Below are 16778 nucleotides of genomic sequence, written 5' to 3'. Positions count from 1 at the left end.
GGGTAACCTGCGAAAAAAATTTAAACCATAAGATCCGGACTATACCAGACAGCCAAGACCACCTTCAAAGTGGTCATAAGCTAACAGCATCACTGTTTCATTGATCAAAACATTTTTGGTACTCCTCACAATTACATTTATGGTCTACAAGTCATTCTTCTGAATTGTCCCAATGATGACAAATTTTGATCATTTTAGGGGTAAATATGAATATTTGAAAGAAAAACCATTTAGAACAGTAAAGTGACACTGGATCTCAACAGATCTTTATATTCTAACACATAGCATGAATTTAGACACATACACAAAATTACATTTTGTTTCTCTCTGTGACACTCAATCTTTAAAAGAAATGTGTATTTAAAACTAAGGTACTAATTTCTCACATATCTGCTAAATTGGCTACAAAAACTTTTTCAAGAAATTTTTAAAATCTGTGAATACAGCAATTGTCTACAGATTGGAAAATCCTGGCCAAAAGAATTACTTAGAAAAGCAAGAGTCACTTGGATACGTAAGTTTTCATTGCAGTATAAAAGGATAAGCTTCAAAGACATATTCTTTAGAGAATAACCATTAAAGAGTCTCTCTGGCTTTAAAAGCTAATATTTTTCTCATTTTAGAATTTTCTTCATTTTTATCTTCAAATAGCTTATATGAAACTTGCTCATTATTTTTCAAAATATTTTCTAATGTGTGATCGGCAATACTGCTCAAAATTCTGACTAGTAAAGAATAAAATTAGGAAGAGTTTCTCAGTTCTTCTGGTGCATCCTTGGATTTGGAATCAATCCAAAATCATGTTAGCTCTTTCACCAATGTACTGATTCATGTTCAAGCTACAGATTCATATTCCCTAGGTGTCCAATATAACCTACAACTTTTCTTTTTTGTCCCAATTAAATCTTACTAATTTTATTACTTTAATCCAAAGCACATTTTAATCGTTTATACTTCTTCTCGGCCTTAGAGATTCACTTTATATGAATAACTTCAATCAATTTAGAAATAACACCTAGTTTAATGTGCATATATTTTTCATTCTTTCCATCATGACAATATAACTAAATAAAAATGAGTCTAGGTGAAATACCAATTAATAGATCTCTGGTGAAGATTCCAAACCATCAGTTATTATATTTTGTATAATACAATGATATGTATTTCTTAGGACGTGTATTGGACAGAAACAGAAATCCAACTAGCTTAAACAAAACACTGGGATTAACTGGTTTATAGACTACAAAGAAGGATTGAAAACCCAGTGATAATAAAGAAAATATCAGCCCTCAAAACCATTGGTACCAGAGTCTCAAATGACTCCAGCACTCTATCTCCTTATCACTTTAGGTCACTTTCTCTGCAGACCTGATTTCTCACCATAGCAAGACACAAACAATGATAATTCCTAATCCCTACATTCTATGTCTTCTGCCAATAGAAAAAAAACTAACCTCATTTTTTCTGATTCCACGTTCAAAAATCCCATTCTGACTGGCCCAATTTGGGACTTGTGGACTTTTAACTTACAGGTAGGCACCATTACTGACTCAGCATGGGTAAAGTACCTACCCTTAGACAACCAGAAATAGCAAACTAAAAGAGCATACCAAGCTTGGCCACAACATTTTGGATTTATGTGAAAAAGGAACAGCTACCCCCAAGGGGAACCTTAACCTCCACTCCACCTCTTGAAGCAAAGCCATAGGCTTAATGGGGCATTTGATACATGAAGGTTCCCCAAAATGCCAGTTTCAGTAAGGGTTCAACTAAACTGAAACATAATGGTGTCCACTGTGCTATTACAGCTATTCAACCTCGGCTCCCGCAATGTGTGAACCAGCTCAGTGAGCAGAATTCAAAGCCATTCACATAATTCTGCCTAATGGTACCTTGATAAATCTTGTTTTAATTTACTGACCCTTCAGTTGTTGTCATTGGTCTAGCTGTTTGGTCTGCCACTAGAAAACTACAAACTGGCAGATTAAAGGCTAAAAATTAGGTGTCGCAAAGTTTAGAAGAAAGATAGTATCGGGGCGCCTGGGTGGCTCAGGTGGTTTAAAGCATCTGCCTTCAGCTCAGGTCATGATCTCAGGATCCTGGGATCGAGCCCCTCATCCAGCTCCTTGCTCAGCAAGGAATCTGCCTCTCCCTCTGCGGCCCCCTCTTGACTCATGCTCGCTCTCTCTCTCTCTCGCTCTCAAATAAATAAATAAAATCTTTAAAAAAAAAAAAGAAGAAGAAGAAAGATAGTATAGGAAAAAAAATTACAGCTGATCAAACCATCTGTGAATCTTTTGATGCCCACAGTAGGGGCCCTTTCTCTGAGACCAACTTGATTCAACCAGTACCACCCAGACTGCCCACCACTGCTGCCCAGACCCATCACTGCATCAGACATGGCAAAACTTTCACCACCATAGACTGCACAGAAAGTAAAGGACTGTTTCTAATGCAGAGGTTACCACAGTATGGTCGACTTGTGAATACCCAAAGTAAACAATTTATAATGTGGTGTCGAAGGCCACATTGCACTAAGCACTGCCACCCAATCCACATCTACTGTATTTCTCCCAAACGCATTACTTCAGACCTTTAACCCCTAACTCCCATTCAGTCTGGTCAGCTACCTCTGGTCACACCAATTTAGCATTCAAAATTAAGCCGCTACATATTTTTTGGCTTTTAGGACCATTTACCAGCTAACAGTGTTATGCCTTCTCTTCTAAAGGTCACAAAACAGGTCAAAAGTTAGAATATTTGATGGACACTCTGTGCTCCCTACCTAATCCACAGGCATCTAGTATTGTCAAGCATGGGTACAGCCTCCTGATAAATCAACTGAAGATTTCTGATTCTACCTTCCTCACCTTCTTTTGGTCCACATAATTAAGTAGATGTTATAAGGTGAAATATTGTTTTAAGAAGGATGCAGAAAAGACGTAACAATAGCAAGCCTAAGGCTGCTATCCCTACAAAGGCCCATTTGGAAAGCTGGCCCCTCACTGGGAGCATGTAGGAACTTGCCTTGCCTCCATTCTCTAAATGATAAGAATGGTTTACCATGCTTAGTCTTTTGTACAGAAAATGTGGTTTATACTGAACACCTGCGTTTGGAGCATGCTCAGGTGTACCCCTCACAGGAACATGTATGGATTTCTCCTGTGTCTTTTTCCCTTTTGATCTGACATGTACTCTTACTACCTTGCTGTAATAAATCTTAACCATGAGTATAACTGTATGCTGAGTCCTTCGAGTTCTTCTGGAGAATCTCCAAATGTAGGGGTCTTGGAAACACCAGATACAAAAATCCACACAGCAATTCTAACAATTTTTCACAGCTAACTTAAATTATACTCTTTTCTTACAATTATCTCCCATAATTTAATTATATCCTTTACTTTGTTGACTTTGCTCACGCACTAAAAAGGACAGATCTCCTAGCTCCCATCCACTACACTACAGATGGTGTCTGAGGTAAGGGAAGAGAGGGAGTAATCTCAGGAACTGGTAGAATTTGTGAACTATTTCCATTCTGAATACTCATCAAAAAAAAGCAGACAAACAAACACTTACCTGCAGACATTCTCCAAAGCAAATACTAGTTGCTGAGGATATAACAGGAGAGTAAATGAGATGTGGTACCTGCCCTCATGGAACTTATTTTCTACTTAAAAATCCTCTGAGGAACTGACATTTGAGCAGGACTCTGGAGGATAAGTTAATATATATTAAGTAAGTAAAACAGAGGGAGAAGAGCATTGCAGCAAGTTGGGATATCTTGAGAGAAGCACAGCTCTTTTGAGAAGCTGAAAGGTTAATGGAGTACAGGGCTATATTTGAGTCTTTATCCTACAATTAACAGAAAGGCAAGAAAGGACTGCTAGGATCACATCTGAATTTTTCAAAGCTCACTCCAGTACATGTTAGACAATGGATCAGAAGAGGAAAACAAAATGATGAAGTGATCTCGAGTGTCAGAGATAAAGATGGAGAGAAATGGATGTATTATAAAAGTACTTAGAAAATAAATCTGACAATACTTGGTGACTGATATACTCTGGGTAAATGATTAAACACAAGTAGTGAGCAATATTTGCCAAGTACTGGTCTAGACAATGGAGGAAAATGTACAAGTTGAGATGAGTGATCAGAGCAGACACCTGTCCAATAAGAAACAACGAAGTAAGTATCCCAGCAATCAAATGTAATGTAATCGATAATTACCTTAATAAAAGGGGGGGGGCAGCCAGCAGGTAGATGCCATCAAATAGGTCTGGTAACAGTTAGAGGGGAGTACCACATCCAGAGAGCTTTAAGTAAGGAAAAGCCTTCAGAATCTATGGCAGTCTGAAAAGGTAAATTCATAACTTCAGTATCTGTTTTTGTTTTTGTTTTAAGATTCTGAGAAAGAGAGAGAGCAAGCACACACATGAGTGGTGGGAGGAGCAGAGGGAGAGGGAGTGCAGAGCCAGACACAGGGCTTGATCTCACAACCCTGAGATCATGACCTGAGCTGAATCAAGAGTTGGAAGCTCAACTGCCTGACCGATTCCAGGCTCCCATGACCTTAGTCTTTGATGAGACAGGGAATGTAGCTCAGTAGAACAAACAGACATCTAGTAACTCAAATGGCAGGTAAACATGACAACTTGGCCAACTCAAGTAGAAATTCAATCAATAAGAGTTAAAGCACATAATCAAAGCAGAATTAACTGCAAAGGTGAGTCGATACTACCTGACTATGTATTCCTTAAATCACCCTCAGATTAGGGATAGTATCAAACTCAAGGCTGAAAAAAATGGAAAGATCAAGTGTTCTAGCTATAATTAAGAGTAAGGTAGGTGTGGAATATCAAGTAGGCTCTTAAAGTGAAGAATTACTAAAAAGTGACTACTTCTTATGGGGAAAAGATCTACAAAAGCAGGTGAATCAGATAGGGAAAAATGATGAGTTCCACTTTCCAATTTACAATATTAACCTAATATCACATGAAATTTTCAAATGTTGTCTCTCATAGTCAATTAAATTTTAATAAAACAGAATAAAGCTGGGGCGCCTGGGTGGTTCAGTCAGTTAAGCATCTGCCTTTGGCTCAGGTCATGAACTCAGGGTCCTGGGATTGAGCCCTGCACTGGGCTCCCTGTTCAGTGGGAAGTCTGCTTCTCCCTTTCCCTCTGCCTTTGCCCCTCCCCCCGCTCTTGATCGAGCATGCTCTCTCTCTCAAATAAATAAAATCTTTAAAAATAAAAGAAACAGAATAAAGCTGTTTCTAATTATAAAAATTTTTGTCAGAGGACTTTTGTTTAGCAAAGGCAAAAGAAAATGTGAAAAGCAAGGTATGTGAGGTTTGACTCAGTCAGAGGTGAGGAATGAGGCTGCAGAGGGCCCAGGTCCTAAAGGGCCATACCAGGAGTGTTTTGTTTTGTTTTGTTTTTAAAGATTTTATTTATTTATTTGACAGAGAGAGAGAGATAGCGAGAGCAGAAACACAAGCAGGGGGAGTGGGAGAAGGAGAAGCAGGCTTCCCACGGAGCAGGGAGCCCGATGCGGGGCTCGATCCCAGGACCCTGGGATCCCATGACCTGAGCCGAAGGCAGATGCTTAACGACTGAGCCACCCAGGCGCCCCCTAGGAGTGTTTTAAGTTTATCCTGAGGGCAATGAGAAGCCAATGACAATTCTTGAATAAAAGAGTGATGGAGTCACTCTTGCCTTCTGGGTGCAGTGTTTACAAAGGGTGAGCCCACAGGGGCTTGAGTAGACACAGGAAGGGAAGGTAGCTAAATCCAGTCCTGGCAGGAACAAGAGATGAAGGGCTTCAGGGGAAGGCAGGGAAGAGAGCATGAAGCCACCTCCTCAGGAGTCTTCCAACCACAAACCACTGAACTGACCCCAGCCCCAATCCCACCATCAGGATTTGCCAGTCTTGTCAAGAAGGTCCACAGGACACAATGCCAGTCACTCAATCTGCTCAGTGTCTTATTGAACAAATGCCCTAACACATGACTCATCAGGGCCTTCAAGCACAGTCATTCCCATATCCTGAGATTCAGAATCCAGAGGTTTATCTATCTGATTTCACTGCTTCCATGCCATTCCTTCTTGAATATGCCCAAACATTAAAATTTAAGTATTTATTCCACACAGGCAGACACACATACACTTCTGCCTCAGGCCATCATGCTAACTGAAATGCTTCCCCTTAGCGATCTGTGTCCATCTGAATGTTTAAGGCTTTGGGCATCCACAGCTACTCCATCCATCCATCATCCATCCATGCATCCATCCTCAACAAGACAGCAAGTTCTGACCAGTCAGGCCCCAGGGTTCACAGCAAGGTTCTCCAACTCATTCAAAAAACTGAAGAGGAGGGAACACTACCAAACTCATTTACAAAGCCAGCATTACATCCTGATACAAACAAAGCCAGATACGGAAATCACAAGAAAATTAAGAGCCAATATTCCAAATGAAACTAGATGCAAATATTCTCAATTATGTAGTAGCCAATCAAATTCAACAGTACATTAAAAGGGTCATTCACAATGATCAAGTGAGTTTTATCCCTGGAATGCAGGGATGATTCAAAATATGCAATTCAATTAATGTGACACATCATATCAATGCAATGAAAGAAAAAAAAATGTAATAATCTCAATCGACACAGAAAAAGCATTTGACAAAATTAACATCTGTTCATGAAAAACTCTCAACAAATTAGGTATAGTACAGAAGAAATGTACCTCAACATAATATAGGCCTTAAATGACACACCCACAGCTAACATCATATTCAATGATGAAATAAGACAAAGGTGCCCACTCTCACCACTCCCATTCAAATAGTCCTGGAAGGCCCAGCCTGAGCAATTAGGCAAAAGAAAGAAAGAAACAAAAGGCATCAGAACTGGACAGGAAGAAGTAAAATGGTCTATCTGCAGATGACATGATGTTACATAGGTTAGTTAGAAGCTAGGCATGAGCAGTGGAAGTCCCAAGTCCTTGAGGGGAGAAAGATAAAGCAAGCAGTTAGTTAGACATGAGCTGGAGGCAAGGATGGTGATAAATAGCTTATACATTAGAAGCCCAAGGGCACAATATCATGACCTTGTGGCTTAAAAAGACCCTAGGGCTAAGAGACCAAGAGCCACAGGTGCAGAGCAGGCACTCTCTTCTTCCACCTCTGCTCCAAGGTAATGCCTAGACTCATTATAATGCAAGTGCTTTAAAGTTATAGCCCCCATCCAAGTACTAACCAGGCCCAACCCTGCTTAGCTTCCGAGATCAGACGAGATCGGGCACGTTCAGGGTGGCACCAATGGGAAAAGAAAGGCTGCCATGACGGTTCTGGTACAAACCTTGTAGGGTCAAAAACTCCCCCTGCAAACCTGTGGGAGGAGTCCCCCAAATGACTGGAAGCAGCCTCCATTAGAAACCACTCCATCCATGATGCAAGACCCCTGGTCACATAAGAAAGAACCCCTGTAGCCTCAGGGCTGTTGCCACCTCTTGTTCCACTGGTTCTCCCACCTTAAGAGTGTACTGTTGCTCTAATAAAGCTGCTTTCTGCTTTCACTTTGGGCACCGATCTCTAATTCTCTGTGCAGTGCCAAGACGAAGACACAACACTTTTCTCACTGATATATACATAAAATCCTAAGACTCCACCAAAAAGACTATTAGATTTAATCAATGAATTCAGTAAAGTTGCAGGAAATTAACATACAAAAATAAACTGTGTGTCTATACACTAATGACAAATTACCTAAAAAATAATCAATTCCATTTACAATAGCACCAAAAACAATAAAATACAAATGGATTTTACCAAGGAAGAGAAAGATCTGTACAATGAAAACTGTAAGACAGTGACAAAAGAAATAGAAGAGAAAAATAAACGGAAAGATACCCCATGTTCATGGATTGGAAAAATTAATAATATTGTTAAAATGTCCATACTATGTGAAGCCATCCATAGATTCAATGTAATCCCTATGAAAATTCTAATGACTTTTTTTTTTAACAGAAATAGAAAAACTATCCTAAAATTTAGATGGAACCAAAAAAGACTGTGAATAGCAAAAACAATCCTGAGAAAGAAGAAAAAGAAGTATCACACTTCCTGATTTCAAGCCATGTTATAAAGCTATAGTAATTAAAACATTATGGTATTGCCATAAAAACATATACATGGACCAATGAACAGAATTGAGCCCAGAAATAAACCCACGCATATACAGTCAACTAGTATTTGGCAAGGGAACCATAAATACTCATAAGATAGTCTCTTCAATAAATGATAGTTAGGAAAATTGGATATTCACAGGTAAAAGAATGAAATGTGACCCCTTTCTTACATCACTTATAAAAATTAACTCAAAATAGATCAAAAACTTAAATTTAAAACCTGAAACCATAAAACTCATAGAAGAAAACATACAATATAAAAAGCTCTTTGACATGGGTGTTGGCAACAATTTTTTGGATATGACACTTAAAACACAAGCAACAAAATCAAAAATAAATGAGTAGGTCTATACATACTAAAAAGCTTCTGCACAGCAAAGGAAATGATCAACAAAATGAAAAGGCAATCTATAGAATGGAGAAAATATTGCAAATCATTTGTCTGATTTATCTCATTATCAGGAGTTAACATCCAAAATATATAAAGAACTCCCACAACTTAATAGGAGAGAAACAAATAATCCAATTAAAAAACAGACAAAAGAACCTGAATAGACACTTTCCAAAGAAGACATTCAAATGGCCAACAAGTACATTGAAAAGGTGCTGAACATCACTAATGTTTAAGGAAATGCAAATCAAAACAGCAACAATATCACCTCACACCTGTTAGAATGGCTTTCATCAAAAAGAACTGATAAATGCTGGCAAGGATGTGGAGAAAAGGGAACCCTTGTGCACTCTTCTTGGGATCATAAATTGGTGCATCCACTATGGAAAGCAGTATGGAGATTCCCCCCAAAACTTAAAAATAGAACGACCATATGATCTAGAGATTCTGAATATATATCCAAAAGAAAAGAAATCACCATGTATTTTTTTAATTTTTTTATTGAAGAAATCACCATGTAAAGAGATATCTACACTCTCATGTTCACTCAGCATTATTTACAATAGCCAAGACATGGGAACAACCTAAGTGGTATTCAACAACAAATCAATGGATAAAGAAAATGGTGTGTGTGTGTGTGTGTGTGTGTGTGTGTGTGTGTCTGTGTATACAATGTAATACTATTGAGCCATAAAAAAAGGGAAATCCTGCCATTTACAACATGGATGAACCTTGAGGGCATTATCCTAAGTGAAAGAAGTCAGAGAAAGACAAATATTATTTCATATCCTTTATATGTGATATCTGAAAAATTTATAGAAAAAGAGAACAGATTTGTGGTTATCAGAGGTGGAGGATGGGGTGCAGGGTAACCAGATGATGGTAGTCAAAAGGTACAAATTTCCAGTTGTAATGTATAACATGATGACTATAGTTAATGCTGCAAGGTATATTTGAAAGTTGCTGAGAGTAGTTCCTAAAAGCGCTCATCACAAGGAAAAAAACATGTGTGCGTGTGTGTGTGTGTGTCTATATGAGGCGATAGATGCTAACTAAACTTAATCAGGTAATCATTTCACAATACAGGTTAAGTCATTATGCTGTACACATTAAACTTATATAGTGCTGTATATCCACTATATTTTAATGAAACTGAAAGAAACAAAATAAATAAGGGAGGAAAATCACCATACTAGTTTAGTAACAGAAAAGTACTATAGTTTCATATAATCCTAATTCTTTTTTTCAAGGTTTTATTGAAATTCAAGTTAGTTCGCATATAGTATATTAGTTTCAGGGGTAAAATTTAGTGATTCATCACTTACATATAACACCCAGTGCTCATTACATCAAGTGCCCTCCTTAATGCCCATCACCCAATTATACCATCTCCCCATCCGTGTCCCCTCCAGCAACCCTCAGTTTGTTCCCTATAGTTAAGAGTCTCTTACAGTCTGCCTCCCTGTCTTTATTTTTCCTTCCCTTCCCCGTGTCCATTTGTTTTGTTTCTTAAATTCCACATATGAGTGAAATCATATGATATTTGTCTTTCTCTGACTTATTTCCCTTACCATTATACTCTCTAGTTCCATCTACCTCGTTGCGAATGGCAAGATTTCATTCTTTTTGATGGGGCTGAGTAATATTCCATTGTATATATACACCATATCTTCTTTATCCATTCATCTGTCAATGGACACTTGAGCTCTTTCCATGTTTTGGTTACTGTGGATAGTGCTGCTATAAACACTGGGGTGCATGTGCCCCTTGGAATCACTATTTTTGTATCCTTTGGATAAATACCTAGTAGTGAACTCTTGCCTGTTAGGATATCTCTAAAATTAACTTTTCAGGGCGCCTGGGTGGCTCAGTTGGTTAAGCGACTGCCTTCGGCTCAGGTCATGATCCTGGAGTCCCGGGATCGAGTCCCGCATCGGGCTCCCTGCTTAGCAGGGAGTCTGCTTCTCTCTCTGACCCTCACCCCTCTCATTCTCTCTTTCTCTGTCATTCTCCCTCTCTTAAAAATAAATAAAATTAAAAAAAAAAAAAACTTTTCATGGCAAAGTTAGTCCTTTTTGCAGCTGTTAACTAAAGATGGTCACCTAATTCCCTCTGTAGCAGTGGCAGCCCCACCTTACAACCAAAACAACAAGGATGAGAGTAAAAGAAAGAATCAATGGGCTTATGGAAAATAAAGATGTCTGGCTGGTAGCCTCCTACAACTAAGTACCATCTCCTATCCCGTAGTCACCGGTCATCTGAGACAGTTCTCACATGTACCGTTAATTTTGTAGTCCAAAGAACACCGTAACAATAAGAAAGACAAGCAAGCATTTTTGTTTTTTAAGCCCTTATAACATGTAAGTTTATTGTTCAACTCCCAGGCATTCAACTTTCTAACACCGTTTCAGGAATACTCTAACATAAGGTCACTGAACGTAAATGTATAATGTATGTACACACAAACACTGCAAAAACAATTTGAGATCTGATCCAGTGAAATCCAGTGGTGGCCAACACTAAGAATAATGTAGAGTGCTACAGAAGTATACTCCAAGAGAACATAGCTCAATGGAAGGGGAGTCTCAGAACACTAGGGTCAATAAAAGATTTCTATGACAGAGAGGCACAGAGAACTTCTAGTGTAAAATGAGCTACTCTGTTCTGCTTGTAAGATAGGGAATGCTGATTCCCAGGACATAAATGTACAAGTGAGGCTAAATAAACAGGATTCTGTTAGAGCATTCATCTGCCCTCCTCTCTTTATTCACTTAAACACAAAACAAGCCCAATCTGATTTATTACTCAGGATTGTACTCACATGCAGAAAATAATTAGTACATTCTTAATTCTTTAAACTGTACTCACAGAAAAATGAATAATTATGGGGTTCTTCATTTCTTAATAAATTATCAGATACACTGTAACTTTCAATACTTGAACATGAGCTCAAGTGAAATGGAATATTTAAATTCAAAATTCATATCAATCAAAATTCATATGGGGCACTTTAAAACTCACAAAATTCACAAATGTGAAGTCTTTTTACCCTAATTTAAATATCAAGAAGTCTTACCGGCATCTCTTAATGTAAACCTAACTCAACACATTTTTAAGACACGGATAAATTTATAGTCCATGCCTTATTGGAAAGAGAATTTTATAACAACTCAAAATAATATTTCAGAGTGTATTGGAGGTGTTTTGTAGATGTGGGGAAATAAGCAGTTTGCAAACAGAGGAATAGAAAAAGCATATCACAATACCACATCTTTTTCCTAAATGGTTAAAGAACTATTCAACAACTCCAAAACCCTTTTTATATGCACACCTGGGAAGAATACCGTATCCGTAACTTTGCTCGGAGTTACACTGATGTGGTTTTAGACCAGATGTTTAAATGTTACAGTATGTACATTTTCTTCCCCTCTTCTAAGGCAGAAGTAAAGTAAGAGGAATATTTGACTTCACTCCACAAGAGACCTATTTAATAGTTTGGCGGTTATGTAAGTAAAGGTAGCTTGGCTAAGTCAATGTTGACGACATACAGAACGACATGATCCTAATGAGTTGGAAAATATTGGCTCTCATGAGAATAGACCAGATGCTACTGAGCTGAGAAAGCTACTGTATTATTGAATTTCATTTTTATGAGGTAAAATTTATTATTCAACCATTAAGGTATCCCATATGAAATCTTGCATAAAATACTTTTATAGTTACATTCTGGAAAGTAGATTTTTATTTTAACATTAAGACATCACTTAAATGAGGGATTCAAATGTCCATTTGATCACCTTCAGCACAGATTTTAAAGCCTGAAAGCAATTTTCCTATAAATACCAGATTATTGGAACTACACTGTGAACAAAACAATTAACTACCTGAATAAGGAAAAAGTGGTAGCAAGTTCTTGTTTTCCTGAACAAAAAAATGGCCATGTGTGATTTATATTTTATCTTCTGGAGAATGACAAAGGTTAGAATTTCAATGATTTCAGTACCATCAGAAACATGAACAAAAATATGTAATTCAATAATCCCAATTAATATATATTTCAAACTTTAACAGTTCTGCTTTATTCTTTATGATTTATTATCTTAATTAGACTTCTAATACTTGCTATTTTTTCATTAACTAATCGCTAATGGAGTAGCAAACTATCTTACTGTATTTCTGGTCTCATTTATCAGAGAGTATGATGTAGCAGAAATCATAGTAACAGAAAGGTTCAAGGGACCTTAAGCTTAACCAAATTAATCAGTGAGTATCTGTGGGATGATATTTAAGAAAAACACTAAATTGTTCTGAGCATAAATTTTCATCACGTGTAACACAGGATATATAACTTGCCAACATTAATATTACTGGTAAGAAGCCAGTGAAATTAATGCATTGAGAAACATCAACCTAAAAAAGGTGAGCCAATTCAGATGATTCAAGTAAGTTTTATGGTATCCAGTCCCTACAGCATGCAGCTCACTAGAGGAGAAATGCTTAGTAGACAGCTGTAAAGTACATAAAAGTAGATAAAAGGATAAGGTTTCAAATTTCTATTATCCCACCACATTGCAACATCCATTTATAGATTTGTTGCTCCATTCCCCTTTGGAGTCCCTAGCAGAAGAGAGAATATATGGTTCATCATAGGTTTCTGTGAACTAGGTGTGGCCTCTTATAAATAGCTGTTTAAAGGGGCACAATGCCCAGTTTCTTAGTAAGTCCAAAGAAGTACACCTAATCAATACCCTGAATTTTATACTTCAGTCATCAAGTTCACTGTTCATTAACCTATTTACTCTTTTGCCTTACTCTTTGAATTTTCCTTTGCCCTATAACTTCTCAGCTCAAACACTGGATCATCAAGACCCCACTTCTGACAATGGTTATCACAGTCTCCAAGAACCTCGTATCCTAGAACAACCTCCATAGGTAGTATTCCCATATGTATGATTCCAGCAGGATTCTATATCCAGGAAAAGTAAAACAAATCAACTTCACAAACAATACTTTATTTTGTACTCACAAGAACTCTATGAGTAGGTAAGAAGATATTATCACCATTTTACAGATGAGAAAGTTAAATGAAACTCAATGAAACAAATGACTTTCCTTTAGATATATAATTACTGATAGGATTTCCACGCTACATTTCAGTGCTCTCTCCTAAATTTCAATTATTAAATAAGGAAAATATTCTTATCACCTAACATAGACAGTAAGACTTAAACTACATCAATATCTATATATAATACACAGATTAATAATATTTGATGCATAAAATTAAGTCTCTAAGAAGCATAAGCATAGAGCTTTGCATTTTATTCTAATTTTTGGAAGAGCTGAGAAAAAAGTCATTGTAGCTTTACAAAACATGTATTACTATTCAATATTCACATTTTCTCTTAAAGACTCTTAGATAAACCATCACAAAATAGAAATAACTGATTCAACAAACTAAAGTCATCTCTTTTTATTGTGACATATTGTGATTGTAATATGGAGTTTGTTAAAGAAAACATCTTTTCTACCTAAAGGCATTTTGTAGATGTGATGCTTGAAACTAAATTTGATATTGCATTTCTGAAGCACCATTATTAATCCAACATTTAGAATGAGAAGACTGAGGCACAAAATTTTTGCATATTAAGAGCCAATGAAATTCAACATAACATTATTTGATTTTATACATACAGACCTATTTAACAGCTTCAGTTATTAAAAGGAAAAAATACGATATTAAATAGGCATTTTTATAAAATTAATCAAGATAGTAAAATTGTGAAATAATTCTATACTTGTAAAGCAAAAATAACATTGTTTCTGTCCTTAGTTTTCCTAAGTAAAAATGCAGCATAAATAGGACACATATAAACTTGACTACCAAATTAATTTATTTCCTTTGAGTGATAAATTATTTTACTACTTGTCATTGGCCACTCTTCACTAAGAGTCTTATGTTATTATAATCAGGGAATCAATAACCATATTTTCTTAGCTATCAGGATTTCAGAATAAACATTCTTCATTTTTAAAATATTCCAGAAATGTTCTACACTTCACTACATACAATGTATTTTGCCAGTGACACAGTGCCATACCCCAGCATATTTTCCAAAAAGACATAAATACCAATACTGTACCTTCTAGGTAAGGAATTTTTGAATTTGAAAAGCATGTCATTAATTATTTATTATCAAATTATTTGAACTCTCTCTTTGGGAAAATACTAGATTTTCTTTTAGTTATTCAGGCATTTCTCACATCCTCAGTTTCCCAAACTCAAAATTTCAAGAAGTAATTACATAGAAATTTAATTCCTATTCTCACCAATGAAAAAGTAGAGCAATAACTGTATTTACTAACAATGTACATCTTTCGTGTTTATAAATATAATGACCATAATACTTTTACTACATTATATGCATTCTATTTCATTATATTTTGTACTATTCAAATCTTAGTGGTAACCAGCAAAGTTAATTTCAAACCCAAATAAGTCACAACCTGCATTTAAATGAAATGGTAAAGTAGGAACTCAATTATAAATCTTTCTAAAAATGACAAAAATCAGTAACAGTTCAGTTCAGATATGACAATGTTGTTTTGATGGTAGTAGAGATAACACACAGAACTTTCTTACAAGCAGAATATGTTGCAGAATAGACATGGAGAAAAGAAAACGAGAACGGAAAAATTTAATCTAGAAAGTCAGCATCACAGAAATTGTTGGTCTTGAAATCAAGCTGAGTAATAAGAGCAGGAAGGATTCTGTGATGTAACAAAGTTTGAAATAATTAAAACAGCAAAAAGTAAAAGAAAATGGACCAGTAACAAAGAAGAAACAAGGCATTCTAAATGATAATAAGATCCAATGTAAAGATATACCTAAAGCTATAATTAATGAAAAATTAGACAAGTCACCATCAGAAAAGTGAAAAGACAACCAAAAGAACTGCAGAAAACATTTCCAAACCATATAGCTGATAAGGGACTTGTATCTAGAATATACAAAGATTCTCACAGCTTAAAACAAAAAGATAAACAGGCCAATTAAAAAATGAACAAGAGACTTGAACAGACATTTCTCCACAGGAGATACATAAATAGCCAATAAGCACATGAAAAGATGCTCATCATCATTAGCCATAATAAAGATGCAAATCAAAACCACAATGAGGCGGCACTACTTCATATGCTCTAGGATAGCTAGAACCAAAATGACAGGTAATAACAGTAGAGTGACGATGTGGAAAAACTCGAACATTCATATACTGTAGGTGGGAATATACAATGGCGTAGCTGCTTTGGAAAATAGTCTAGCAATTCCTCAAAAGGTTAACTACAGACTTACCATATGATGCAACAATTCTACTTCTAGATATACAACCAAGAGAAATGAAAGCATATGTCCACACAAAAACTCATACACAAATGCTTATGGCATTATTCAGAATTGTCAAAAATAAAAACAAAAATGTCAATCAACTGATGAATGGATAAACAAAATGTGGTATATAGATACAAAGGAATATTACTCAACAATGAACAGAAATGACGTACTGATACAAGCTACAATATAGGCAAACTTCAAAAACAACATGCTAAGTGAAAGAATTCAGTCACAAAGTACTGTATTTCATATGATCAACTTATATGAAATGTCCAGAACTGGCACATGCATAGAGGCCAAGAGCAGATTAGTGATTGCTTAGAGCTGGGTGGAGAGGAGGCTTGGGGAATGATGGCTAAAGAAAGTGGAACTTCTTTTGGGGTTAATGAAAGGTTCTAAAATTAATATCGGTAATGGAAAGAGAACTCTTAATATACTACCAGGTAAATACTATGTACCTGAAAAGGATGAATTGATTGTATAGTATGTGAATTATACCTCAATAAAACTCTTTTTAAAAAAAAGATTTGGGGTACCTGGGTGGCTCAGTCAGTTAAGTACCTGCCTTTGGCTCAGGTCATGATCTCACGATCCTGGGATCCAGCCGGGCATCAGGCTCCCTGCTCAGGGGGAGTCTATTTCTCCCTCTCCCTCTGCTCCTCTCTCTCCCCTGCTCATATGCATACTCTCCCTCTCTCTCTCTCTCAAATAAATAAAATCTTAAAAAATATATATGATCATTTCAATAGTTGCAGAAAAACAAACGACAAACTACAACATCGATTCACAATAAAAACCCTCAACA

At 36.5% G+C, this 16778-nt stretch overlaps 1 protein-coding gene across 7 annotated transcripts in view; it reads right to left on the bottom strand.

The window, feature by feature from the left end:
- Positions 1–16778, bottom strand: part of VPS13B (vacuolar protein sorting 13 homolog B) — a 749374-nt gene that overhangs the window by 573671 nt on the left and 158925 nt on the right. The gene's annotated exons all lie outside the window — the stretch shown is intronic.

This window comes from Phoca vitulina, unplaced genomic scaffold (genome assembly GCF_004348235.1).
Source record: "Phoca vitulina isolate PV1807 unplaced genomic scaffold, GSC_HSeal_1.0 scaffold25, whole genome shotgun sequence".
In the NCBI taxonomy this organism is placed as follows: domain Eukaryota; kingdom Metazoa; phylum Chordata; class Mammalia; order Carnivora; family Phocidae; genus Phoca; species Phoca vitulina.
Note: the sequence above shows the minus strand (reverse complement) of the source record. Positions and strands in the feature narration are given on the sequence as shown.